The sequence below is a fragment of the Otolemur garnettii genome, unplaced genomic scaffold (assembly GCF_000181295.1).
Source record: "Otolemur garnettii isolate 467f Iridium unplaced genomic scaffold, OtoGar3 scaffold00043, whole genome shotgun sequence".
Lineage (NCBI taxonomy): Eukaryota > Metazoa > Chordata > Mammalia > Primates > Galagidae > Otolemur > Otolemur garnettii.
Genome location: NW_003852438.1, coordinates 5544307 through 5555381, shown reverse-complemented (window position 1 = coordinate 5555381; position 11075 = coordinate 5544307). Strand labels below are relative to the sequence as shown.

The 11075-nt window shown below is 47.7% G+C and overlaps 1 protein-coding gene and 1 non-coding gene across 2 annotated transcripts in view; one reads left to right on the top strand and one right to left on the bottom strand.

Moving 5' to 3' along the window:
• Positions 1–2650: 2650 nt before the first annotated feature.
• Positions 2651–2757, bottom strand: LOC111725557. Its single transcript, XR_002773596.1, has one exon. It is a non-coding gene; the product is annotated as a U6 spliceosomal RNA (small nuclear RNA).
• Positions 2758–8566: 5809 nt separating this feature from the next.
• POU6F1 (POU class 6 homeobox 1) overlaps positions 8567–11075 on the top strand; it is a 25670-nt gene continuing 23161 nt past the window's right edge. Inside the window, exon 1 of the mRNA XM_023513594.1 lies at positions 8567–8599. The gene's annotated coding sequence lies outside the window, so the exon portion shown is untranslated. The remainder of the gene's footprint in view (positions 8600–11075) is intronic.

The window sequence follows — 11075 nt, the reverse complement described above, 5'->3', positions numbered from 1 at the left end:
AAAAAAAAAGAAAAGAAAATTATTCCTATCTCACAAACTTGGTGGGAAAGTCAAAGAAGAATATAGTAATAAATACTTCTTACGCTGTAGAATGCAACCTGGATTTTGGTTACTGTAAGCAACGACTCCACCAAATTTGCTGAAGCTGTTCTTTTGTTGTCCTTTGACTCCTTTCTGGGCATGGTCTGTGTGGAAGAGGGAGTCAGGGGACTTTCTCTGAGTTAAAATGAACAGTGGTTGACTCTGCCAATTTATTTCCTATACCAAGCTTTCTTTCCTTCTATCTATATGTCTACTTGTAAGGAATGATTTTTTTTTTCCTATAATACCATTTTTTAATGGAAGCTTCCAGACTTACTCAGATGGGAGACAGGGGAGGGAGGACAAAAGCCCACATTTCTTCAGCATTTCAATCAACAACCTCATTTTCTTCCAACAGTTGAAGTGAACTTCTTATGAATAATGGATGATAGCCTGATGAATATGCACACGGCCTATTATGCCTGTGAGGTTTGGTAAATAATTTATGAGCTAAAATGTTCCTTACCTTGTTACTGTACAAAAATTATGAAAAAAAATAAAGAACCAGACTTACCCTTTGAGCAGGTAGGGCAATCTGTCAGAGACAGTGACAGCAGCCATTACCATTTTATATTATTGCTAAAATTAAAGTAAATAGAATAAAATATATGCATTTCAGGGCAAGAGGTGGAGGTCTGTAAAAAAATGGAACAGGCACAATCATATTCCTTGTCACATATAAGTTGGCTTCTCACCTTAAGATATCCTTGTATTGTTAACTGCACTCAGGGAAAGTCTTCTCCGTGGCCCAGACTCCTCACAGGCCTTCCATAAGACCAGCCAAGACTGACAGCTGCTCCCTTGCTTTATGAAAACTGGCCCACAAGCCCTCAGAAATTCATTGCTGCCTTTTTTCTCCTCACAGCTGAGAGGTTTGCTTCGCTGACCAACCTTCGTCCCCTGCTATGTCATCCTTCAGCTCACTCCCACCTGCCCTGGCTTCGTTCCCTCAGCACCAGCAGAAGGGCCTTTCATCTGGTGGTTAGAGAGTGGGCAGGGTGGCCCAGCATGGTGGCTCACACTTGTAATCCTAGCACTCTGGGAAGCTGAGGCTAGTGGATTGCCTGAGCCACAGCGAGACCCGGTCTCTAAAGATAGCCAGGCATGGTGGTGGGCACCTGTAGTCCCAGTTATACTTGGGAGGCTGAGGCAAGAGAATCGCTTGAACTTAAGAGTTAGAGGCTGCAATGAGCTATAAAGCCATGGTACACTACTGAGGGTGACAAAGTTAGACTCTGTCTCAAAAAAAAAAAAAAATGGGTGGGGGCAGGGCCAGGTTGGCTATGTGGGTAAGGAAGGTGTATGCAACAATATGAATGGATCCTGATAAAATGTGGTTGATCCATCACAAGTTTTTGAAGACCTAGAAGTGGGTCAATTCCCAAGCCAGGGAAGATGGGACCCCAGGGATTATCTGCTTAGATTCCAGAAGCATTCTAGGTACATTTTGGAGGAAGATTTTTTTTTCTCCTTTGAGACCGGATCTCACTATATTGCCCAGGCTGGTCTTGAACTCCTCAGCTCAAAGGATCCTCTTGTCTCAGGCTTCTGAGTAGGTGGGATTACAGGTGAGTGTCACTGATCCTGGCTTTCAAGGAACACTTTTATTGTCAGCAGAGCGTCCCTTATATGCTGGGTGCTTGGAGGAGATCAGATGAAAAACGAAACATGGGCACTGTCATTCATTCATCAACATGGACACTGTCACTATATCCATCCTCCAAACACAGAGAGAATGGCCTATAAATTACAGAGTGAAGTTATTGGAACAATGATGTAATTAAAATGATAATATTAATTAGAACAATAGGTATTACAAGAAGCCTTATCTGAGGGAGGAGGTAAATCTTGAATTGAGTTTACAGAGCAAGAAGGAAGCCAACTAATTAGAAAGATTAGATGTAGGTACAGCCATGCCTGCCTAATTGGGGCTCTGCCTACCTTTCCGACCTCATTTTGCACAATTCTCCCCAGTCTTTTGCTGGGCCGCAGTCTGCTATAGACCAAATGTTTATGTCCCAGCCCAAATCCATATATTGAAATCCTAACCTCCAGGGTGATGGTAGAAGAAGAGGCCTTCAGAGGGCTCTTCCTTCATGAATGGGATTAGGGCCCTTATGAAAGGGACCCCGGAGAGCTTCTAGTCCCCCAGAGGATAGCTGTCTATGAAGTAGAAAGTAGGCCCCTGCAAGACACCAAATCAGCCAGCATCTTTTTTTTTTTTTTTTTTTTAAGACAGCCTCAAGCTATCCCCCTGGGTAGAGTGTTGTGGCTTCACAGCTCACAGCAACCTCCAACTCCTGGACTCAAGCGAGTCTCCTGCCCCAGCCTCCCAAGTAGCTGGGACTACAGGCACCCGCCACAACACCCGGCTATTTTTTGATTGCAGCCGTCGTTGTTTGGTGGGTCCGGGCTGAATTCGAACCCGCCACCTTAGGTGTATGTGGCTGGCACCTTAGCCACTTGAGCCACAGGTGCTGAGCCCAGCCAGCATCTTGATCTTGGACTTCTTAGCCTCTAGGACTGAGAAATAAATTTCTGTTGTTTATTTTTTAAAACCTTTTTTTTTTTTGTAATGGAACACTTCAGGAATTTGGATGTCATCCTTGTTCAGGGGCTGTGCTAATCTTCTCTGTAGCATTCCAGTTTTAGTATATGTGTTACTGAAGCGAGCACAATTTCTGTTATTTGTAAGTAAAATACCAGTCTGTGATATTTTATTAAAGCAGCCCAAATAGATTGAGATACAACCACACTAATACACTTACGATTTTTTTTTTTTTTAGAGTCTTGCTCTGTGGCCAGAGCTAGAGTATAGTAGTATCATCATAGCTCACTGGCCTCAAAGTCCTGGACTCAAGGGATGCTCCTGCCTCAGCCTCCCAGAGTGCTAGGATTACAGGCATAAGCCACTGCACCTTGACAACTTCCAATTCCTTTTCTTTTGTTTGTTTTTTTTGGTGAGACAGTCTTACTTTGTCACCCTCAGTAGAGTGCTATGGCATCACAGCTCATAGCAACCTCCAACTCTTGGGCTTAAGTGATTCTCTTGCCTCAGCCTCCTGAGTAGCTGAGACTATAGGTGCCCACCACAATGCCTGGCTTTTTTGTTGCAGTTGTCACTGCTGTTTTAGCTGGCTGGGGCTGGGTTCAAACCCGCCACCCTCAGTATATGGAGCCAGCACCCTACCCACTGAGCCACAGGCGCTACCTTTCTTTCTTTCTTTCTTTTTTAAGACAGGGCCTCACTCTATTTCCCAGGTTAGAGTGCTGTGGCATCAACTTATCTCACAGAAAACTCAAACTCCTGGGTCTAAAGATCTTCCTGCCTCAGCCTCCCAAGTAGCTAGGACTACGGACTCCTGCACAATGCCTGGCTAGTTTTTCTAATTTTTAGGAGACATGGCTCAGGCTGTCTTGTTCAGGCTGGTGTCCAACTCCTGAGTTCAAATAATCCACCCACCTCAGCCTCCCAGAGTGCTAGGATTACAGGGGTGAGCCACTGTACCCAGCTTCCAATTTCTTGAATCCCAAGATCTTTATACTTCATCACCCCCGCCTGTGCTCTTCCTTATGCCTCCCTTTTATCCCATCTTTCAGAGAGGTCTTCCCTGCCTTCAGTGTCACACTCTCTCAAAGCATCTTGTTTTCTTAGTCACCATGTGTAGTGATATATTTATGTGTTTATTTTTTGTTTAATGTCTATCCAGTAGCCTATACATTCCAAGAGAGCAGTATGTTTTGTTTTCTACTAGGTATTTAGCACCCAGTCCTGTTCTGGCACATGGTAATAACTCCACTAGAAGCTGCACAGTTGACCTCTTCCCTACAGTGGTTACCTCCTTAAGTTGACCTAAGTTTCATAGACTGGACATGCACCATGTGTACATATCAGTACAGCAGACCTAGTTCCTTATGTTGACCACCTTCTGTATGTGGACCAGCTTGTTGCAATTCCTTGGGTGGTCCACTTACAGAGGTTCTGCTGTATATCTTGAAGGTTCAGAAATCATGGGAAGTGGGAGTGAAAGAAAAAAAGAAACTGGGCTCGGCGCCTGTGGCTCAAGTGGCTAAGGCGCCAGCCACATACACCTAAGGTGGCGGGTTCGAATCCCCAGCCCGGGCCCGCCAAACAACAATGATGGCTGCAACCAAAAAATGGCCGGGCGCTGTGGCGGGAGCCTGTGGTCCCAGCTACTTGGGAGGCAGAGGCAGGAGACTCGCTTGAGCCCAGGAGTTGGAGGTTGCTGTGAGCGTGATGCCATGGCACTCTACCCAGGGGGATAGCTTGAGGCTCCGTCTCAAAAAAAAAAAAAGAAAAAAAGAAACTGTGCTGGGCTGAGAATCCTATTGAAGAGTTTTATTTAGGATGGGTAGCAGGAGGAAGCTACTAGTAGTAATTTCTTACCCACCCGCGGACATATTTATATTGTGGGTTTTCTTTTTTTTTGAGACAGAGTCTCAAGCTATCACCCTCTGTAGAGCGCTGTGGCATTGCAGCTCACAGCAACCTCCAACTCTTGGGCTTAAGCGATTCTCTTGCCTCAGCCTCCTGATTAGCTGGGACTACAGGCACCCACCACAATGCTCAGCCATTTTTTGGTTGCAGTTGCCACTGCTGTTTTTTAGCTGGCCAGGGCTGGGTTCGAACCCACCACCCACAGTATATGGTGACAGCACCCTATCCACTGAGCCAAAGGCACCACCCTATATTGTGGGGGGTTTAATTATAAAAGTAATATGTATTTATTGCAAAAAGACTGCCAATACCAACCAAGTATTGGTGAGGATACAGAATAATAACTAGAACCCCCACGCACTGCTGATACTGGAGCCCTCATAAGTTAAGTTACTGGTAAGGGTGTAAATTGGTTCAAAAGCTTTGGAAAACTACATAACAGTACCTGTAAAAGCTAAAGATATGCCCCAAGCCTAGCAATTCCGCTCCTCAGTATTTACCCAGGCAAAACAAGTGCAAATGTTAAGTTCACTGAAAGACTTCTATAAGATTGTTCACAGCAGTTTTATTCCTGAGAGCCAAAGATAGAAGAAAAACAAAACAAGAAAACAAAATCATATGCAAACATTTCTTAAAAATGAGCCCCAAACAGGAAAAAATCCAAATGGATGCCAACAGCAGAATGGATAAACTGTGGTTAATTATGCACCGAAATACTACACAGCAACACAAAACAATGCTGCTGCACTCAACAATACAGATGAATCTCAAAAATGAGTTGAGTGATAGGAACCAAACCCCCAAAATTACAGTGTCTGAGTCCATTTACATGAAGCTCAAGAACCAGCAAAACTAATATGTGGAGACAGAAATCAGAACACGGCTGCTTTGGGAGTTTATGGACTGAGTAGGAGCATAGGGAATCTTCTTGGATGTTGGAAAGACTCTGCTATCTTGTTTCATGACTACATGTGTATATATATGTAAAAATGTGTCACTTAAGATTTTTGTGCCTTACTGTATGCATGTTTTACCCCAATAAAAAATTAAAGAAACAAAAGGTAATATATGTTCATCAACTATTTAAGGACCACAGGGCAGCACCTGTGGCTCAAAGGAGTAGGGTGCCTGTTCCATATGCCAGAGGTGGTGGGTTCAAACCCAGCCCTGGCCAAAAACTGCAAAAAAACAAAAACAAAAACGTATATACAAGTAAGTTAAAGGTTTCCTTTTCTATGGAAAATCATGATTAACATTTTGATGTATGTCTTCCTGAACTCCTCTGATAACGTCGTATGTCTTTCTTCAAATTATCCCTCTGTGTAAACTGGAATAAAGCAGGCTTGGCGCCTGTGGCTCAAGTGGCTAAGGTGGCCAGCCACATACACCTAAGGTGACGGGTTCGAATCCAGCCCGGGCCCACCAAACAGCAATGACGGCTGCAACCAAAAACTAGCTGGGCGATGTGGTGGATGCTTGTGGTCCCAGCTACTTGGGAGGCTAAGGGAGGAGACTCGCTTAAGCCCAGGAGTTGGAGGTTGCTGTGAGCTCTGATGCCACGGCACTCTATCCATGGTGACAGTTTGAGGCTTTGTCTCAAAAAAAATAAAGAAATAAATAAAATAGAACCAGTAATTAAAAAAAAACTATCCTTCATCTCTGTCATCCAAAGCCTTTGATCTATCTATATGTAGCACCACCCAAGCCACATACACTTAAAAGTTTCTGCCTTCAGGTGACAAAGTTCAATAGCAATACTGAGCTCTTTCTTCACACAAAGAGCAGTGGGGAATACAGAAATGAGTAAGTCACAAGTGATACTCTCAAAGAATTTACAGTCCAGGAGGAAGAGACCACAGGGATACAGACCAAACAAAATCCCCAAGAACTATAATACCATGCTATGTGGTAGAGTTTCACAGGACCATCAAAATGGGTTCTAACTATTGTACAGGTAATGACACCTCACATTGTATAGAGCAGTGGTTCTCAATCTTCCTAATGCCATGGCCCACAGATTCAGAACTGCTGGTATAGAGCTTACAGTTTTCAGTTTTTTCACATAAAGGCTCACTTAGTCATAAATATTACCCTTCTTTTATTATTATTATTGAGACAGAGTCTCCCTCTATCACCTGGGCTAGAGTCCCATGGCTTCAGCCTAGTTTACAACAACCTCAAACTCCTAGGCTTGAGCTATCCTCCTACTTCAGCCTCCTGGGTAGCTGGGACTCATTTTTCTATTTTTAGTAGAGATGGGGTCTCCCTCTTGCTCAGGGTGGTCTCCAACTCCTGAGCTCAAGTTATCCTGCCTCCGCCTCTCAGAGTGCTAGAATTACAAGCATGAGCTAACAATAGGCTCATTTTATAAGTAATGAAGTTGAATTACTTGCCTGGACTGCTAGTGGAATAGTTGGGACTAAAACCTAGTACTCTTACTCCAAATCCATTGGTTACTCATAAATCTGACACTAGCACTTACTCTTCACTTCCAGATGAAATAAGCAAATTGATACAACCTGATCTCTGTTGGCCAGGCCTCCAGAAAACCTTCTGTGCTCGGAGGATCTGGGTGTGGGCAAGCTCCAAGAAACGTTCTGGAAGTGTGTAGTGAAGGGCTGGAGCCACTTGGTGTCGCTCCCTCTGCCCCCCTCCCATGCAGTGTCCTTCCACCACGAGCCTTAAGGAACAGTCTAGGGTAGGGCCAGGGCTCCACGTCCATTCTCCTCACACTATCTCATCTACCTCTGCCATCACAAGCCCACAGAAGTGGGCGTGGGAGGGACAGCCTTGGCCGACGGCAGGCTGCCTCAAGGTTGGGCTCCGCCTTCACCGGGTTTGCAGAGCCTCCCTGTCCCCTGTTCGTCCCACATCATTCCCACTCTTCTTTGGTACCTCTAACACTTGTCCACTACTTCTCCAATCTACTTTCCCTCAGCCCCCAAATCCCTTTCTTATTCTCTTTCTATATTCAAAATCTGCTAGATAAACAAAATCCTCCCCACTGCCACCAAAATAGGATGTTGTTTGTCCTCAATTCCACTGAACTTTGTCTTTTCACATTTTCTTGTCTACTTGGACAAGAAGGCCGGAAGCCGCCTTTGGAGGACACAGTCCACAGCTGCTACTGGGGTGAGGGTATGGGGTGTAAGGACACAGGTCCCTGAGCAGGTTTAGGCTCGACGCCGGCCGAGTGTTGTCTGAGTCCCTCCCCCTTTCTGGGGCTGGGGCATAGACAAGAACTTGATTTTCACCGTTGAAGGCAGTTGACTACCTAGAGAGGCAAGTCGGCGGCTAGGAGTCGCAGCCGTCAGCGCCTCAACCCTCGGCTGAAGGGGAGGTGGTATAGGGTCCCCGACACGGACTCAGGAGCTCCTGTTCCCACTCTCACACCTTCCAAAAATGAAACGACCTCGGCTGTACCTTGAAAGGGGCTAAGTAACCAGCTCCATCGACCCTCCCATCCCTGTCCAAGCCGAGCTCCTCTGGGGCCTTCGGCTTGGCCAGGACCTGAGGGTCCCCTCCCCACCCCCACCTCTCCCTGCGGGCTCCCCGATGCCCTCCCTTCCCTGACCGCCCGCCCAGCCCGCCGCCCCCGGCGGCTGGCGCGGGCGGTGCAGCATGCGGCAAAGCTCTTTGCATAAATTATGCTCATGACGCAGCAGCTAAAAAAATCCAAGTAGCAGAAGGAGGGAAAAAAGGGGGGGAGAGATAAGGGGGGGTCGTGGAAGGGGGGAGAGGAGAAAAATATATATACCTGACCGCCCCCCCCCAAGCCTCCCCTTCCCGCTCTCCGGCCGGCCCCCTCCGCCCAGCGCAGCCCACGGAGCCCCCTTCAGCTCTGCCCAGCCCAGGCTGGGGGCCCGGGGGTGGCGGCGGGTCCCGACCGGCTCCCGGGCCGAGCCGAGCCCAGCCAAGCCGCACTGGCTTCTTTGTCTGCGGGAGGCGGCCGCCCTGGTCCCGGCCCCGGCCCCCTGGCCCGGGCTGTGAGATGAATCTCTAATCGGTGGCAGCCGGGCACCCGGGGCGAAGGCGGCACGGGCTCGGGCTCGGGCTCCGGTAAGTAGCGGGGTCCGGGGCGGGGAGGGGTTTGCACGGAGGGGGAGGGGGCCGGGCAGAGGAGGTTTCGGGTTTGGTTAATATGCAATGCCCGTAATTAGCATAATTTATATATTTATGATAAAGAGAAAAAAAGCCGCGGGGCCGGGGCGGCGGGATGCCGGGCCGGGCCGGGCCGGCGGGGAGCCCCGGGAGAGGGACAGCGCGCGGCTGCCCTCCTGGGGCGGGAGACCCGGGCCGCGCCCTCGCTTGCCGCGGCCGGTCTAGACCGGGAGGGGAGGGGTCGGCCGCCAGGTGGACCCTGCAGGGAACCTGGCCCGGGCCCTGGCCCCTCCCCGTTTCTGTTCCTGGAGCCCAGGTGGGGTACGGGCCACAGAGGACGCTCTGTACAGACCTAGTGGCGACTTAGGCGCGGATTATCGCCCCACAGGAGAACCCGGACTCCTGGGTTCCCTGTGGTTTGGGCGACTGGGGCTGCCGGGGCGAGCTGTCACAATTCTCCAGAGCGAACACACTCCAGGAGGACTGTTGGGACTATGGGTTAGGGACTCTGGCGTTGCTGGAAGGGTGGGGCAAGTTCCAAGGAGGAGGGTCACCGTGGAGCAGAGCTCGAGCACTTCATAAATATTTAATAGCAATATTATTATTAATACGTAGTCATCATAATGGGCCCGGTATATGTTCCCTAGGCATTCTCACCTGGCAAGGCCAAGGGAACCCCCAGGGTGCCTTTTAATCTCCACTTTAGCGTTAGGACCCCCACTCAGCCTGATCAAAAGCCTAAAGCCTCAGAATCGCCCTGTTGCGGGGCAGGGGAAAATAAAAAGGGCCTCAGCTGTTCCTTCTGATGCCTTGTTGCAAAAGTAGAGGGCTGGTCTTCAATTGTTCACAAGTACCCACCTCCCCTCGGTAAAGCTAAGGCAGCCGGCACTGACTGGCAGAGGCCTTCGCAGAAGTAATTCCATATATTCCATTTCCACTGAAGTCCTGGTGCTCAGGATGATGCTTCTGTGACCAGATACTTTTTTGCTTATCTGCCTTAGGACCTCATTCATTCCTTCATTGCTTCAACAAAAATACCGGCTAACAGCCAAGCTCTGAACAATTCAGATGAAGCTCCTGTCATGGAATTTTTATTCTGGAGGTGGGCAGGCAGATGACAACATGAAAACAAACAAGATGATGCCATAGAGTGATTTTCGTTTGTGTGCTCACCTGTGTGTGTGTGAGAGAGAGAGAGAGAAGGAAGGTATTTTGTCTTTTTTGTTCCTGGAGGTACTAACTGTTCAGAGAAATTAGTCAAAATAAATTTGCTCCTCTGCTGCCTTATGAAGGCACCTGGGGTAAGCTTATATTCCCTTCCCTAAGTTTACTCACTATAAAATTGTAACAGTGGCTTGGGGCCTGAGGCTGAGTGTTGAGTGGTTAGGGCGCCAGCCACCTGCACAGGGGGTGGTGGGTTCAAACTTGGTGGGGGCCTGCTTAACAGCAACAACCAAAAAAAAAAAAATAGCCCGACGTTGTGGTGGGCACCTATAGTCCCAGCTATTAGGGAGCCTGAGGCAAGAGACTCACTTGAGCCCAATAGTTTGAGCTGTGAGTCCATGGCACGCTACTGAGGGCCACAAATAATAATAGTAATAAAATAAGTCAGGTTTGATTTCTGCAAATTACAACAGGTACAATATACAAGATGACAAATGTTATCAGTATATATTGAGTATTACAACTTTATTTTATTTAGTTAGTTAGTTAGTTAGTTTTTGAGAGTCTCACTTCCTTGCCCTCTGGTAGAGTGCTGCAGCGTCAGCCTAGTTCACAGTAACCTCAAACTCCTGGGTTCAGGTGATCCTCCTGCCTTGGCCTCCCCAGTAGCTAGGACTAGAGGTGCCTGCCACAAAGCCCAGCTAATTTTTTGTATTTTTATTACAAAAGGATATACTTCCTTTCCAGAAGAAAGGAAAAGGAGGGATAAGGTGGCACCAAAGGGGGAGGAGTGAACAATTTATTTCCCCCTTCCCAACCTACCACTTACAATCTTAGACATATACAGTCGGATAATAAAAACTTGGTTATTAAGGACAGATTTAGATTTAGTTTCTTCTCCTGTCCCCTATTCCCTGTGTCCCAACTTGATTCATGCCAAGAAGGGTAAAAGGAGGAGGCACATGACATGTGAAAAACTATATTAGATATGTTTCCACTAAACTGTAAGCTCCAAGAAGGCAGGGATCACGTCTGCTTATCATCACATCCCTATCAAGGGGTATACCACAGGGGTTAATGACTACGGGCTGAAGACATCAATTAAGATGGTAGGTACATCACAGCCACAACACTTAGCCTCCTCATATTGCCTCCTTCCTCCCTCAAAACACGTTTCTCGGCTCGGCACCTATAGCTCAACCGGCTAAGGCGCCAGCCACGTACACCTAAGGTGGCGGGTTCGAATCCCCAGCCCGGACCCGCCAAACAA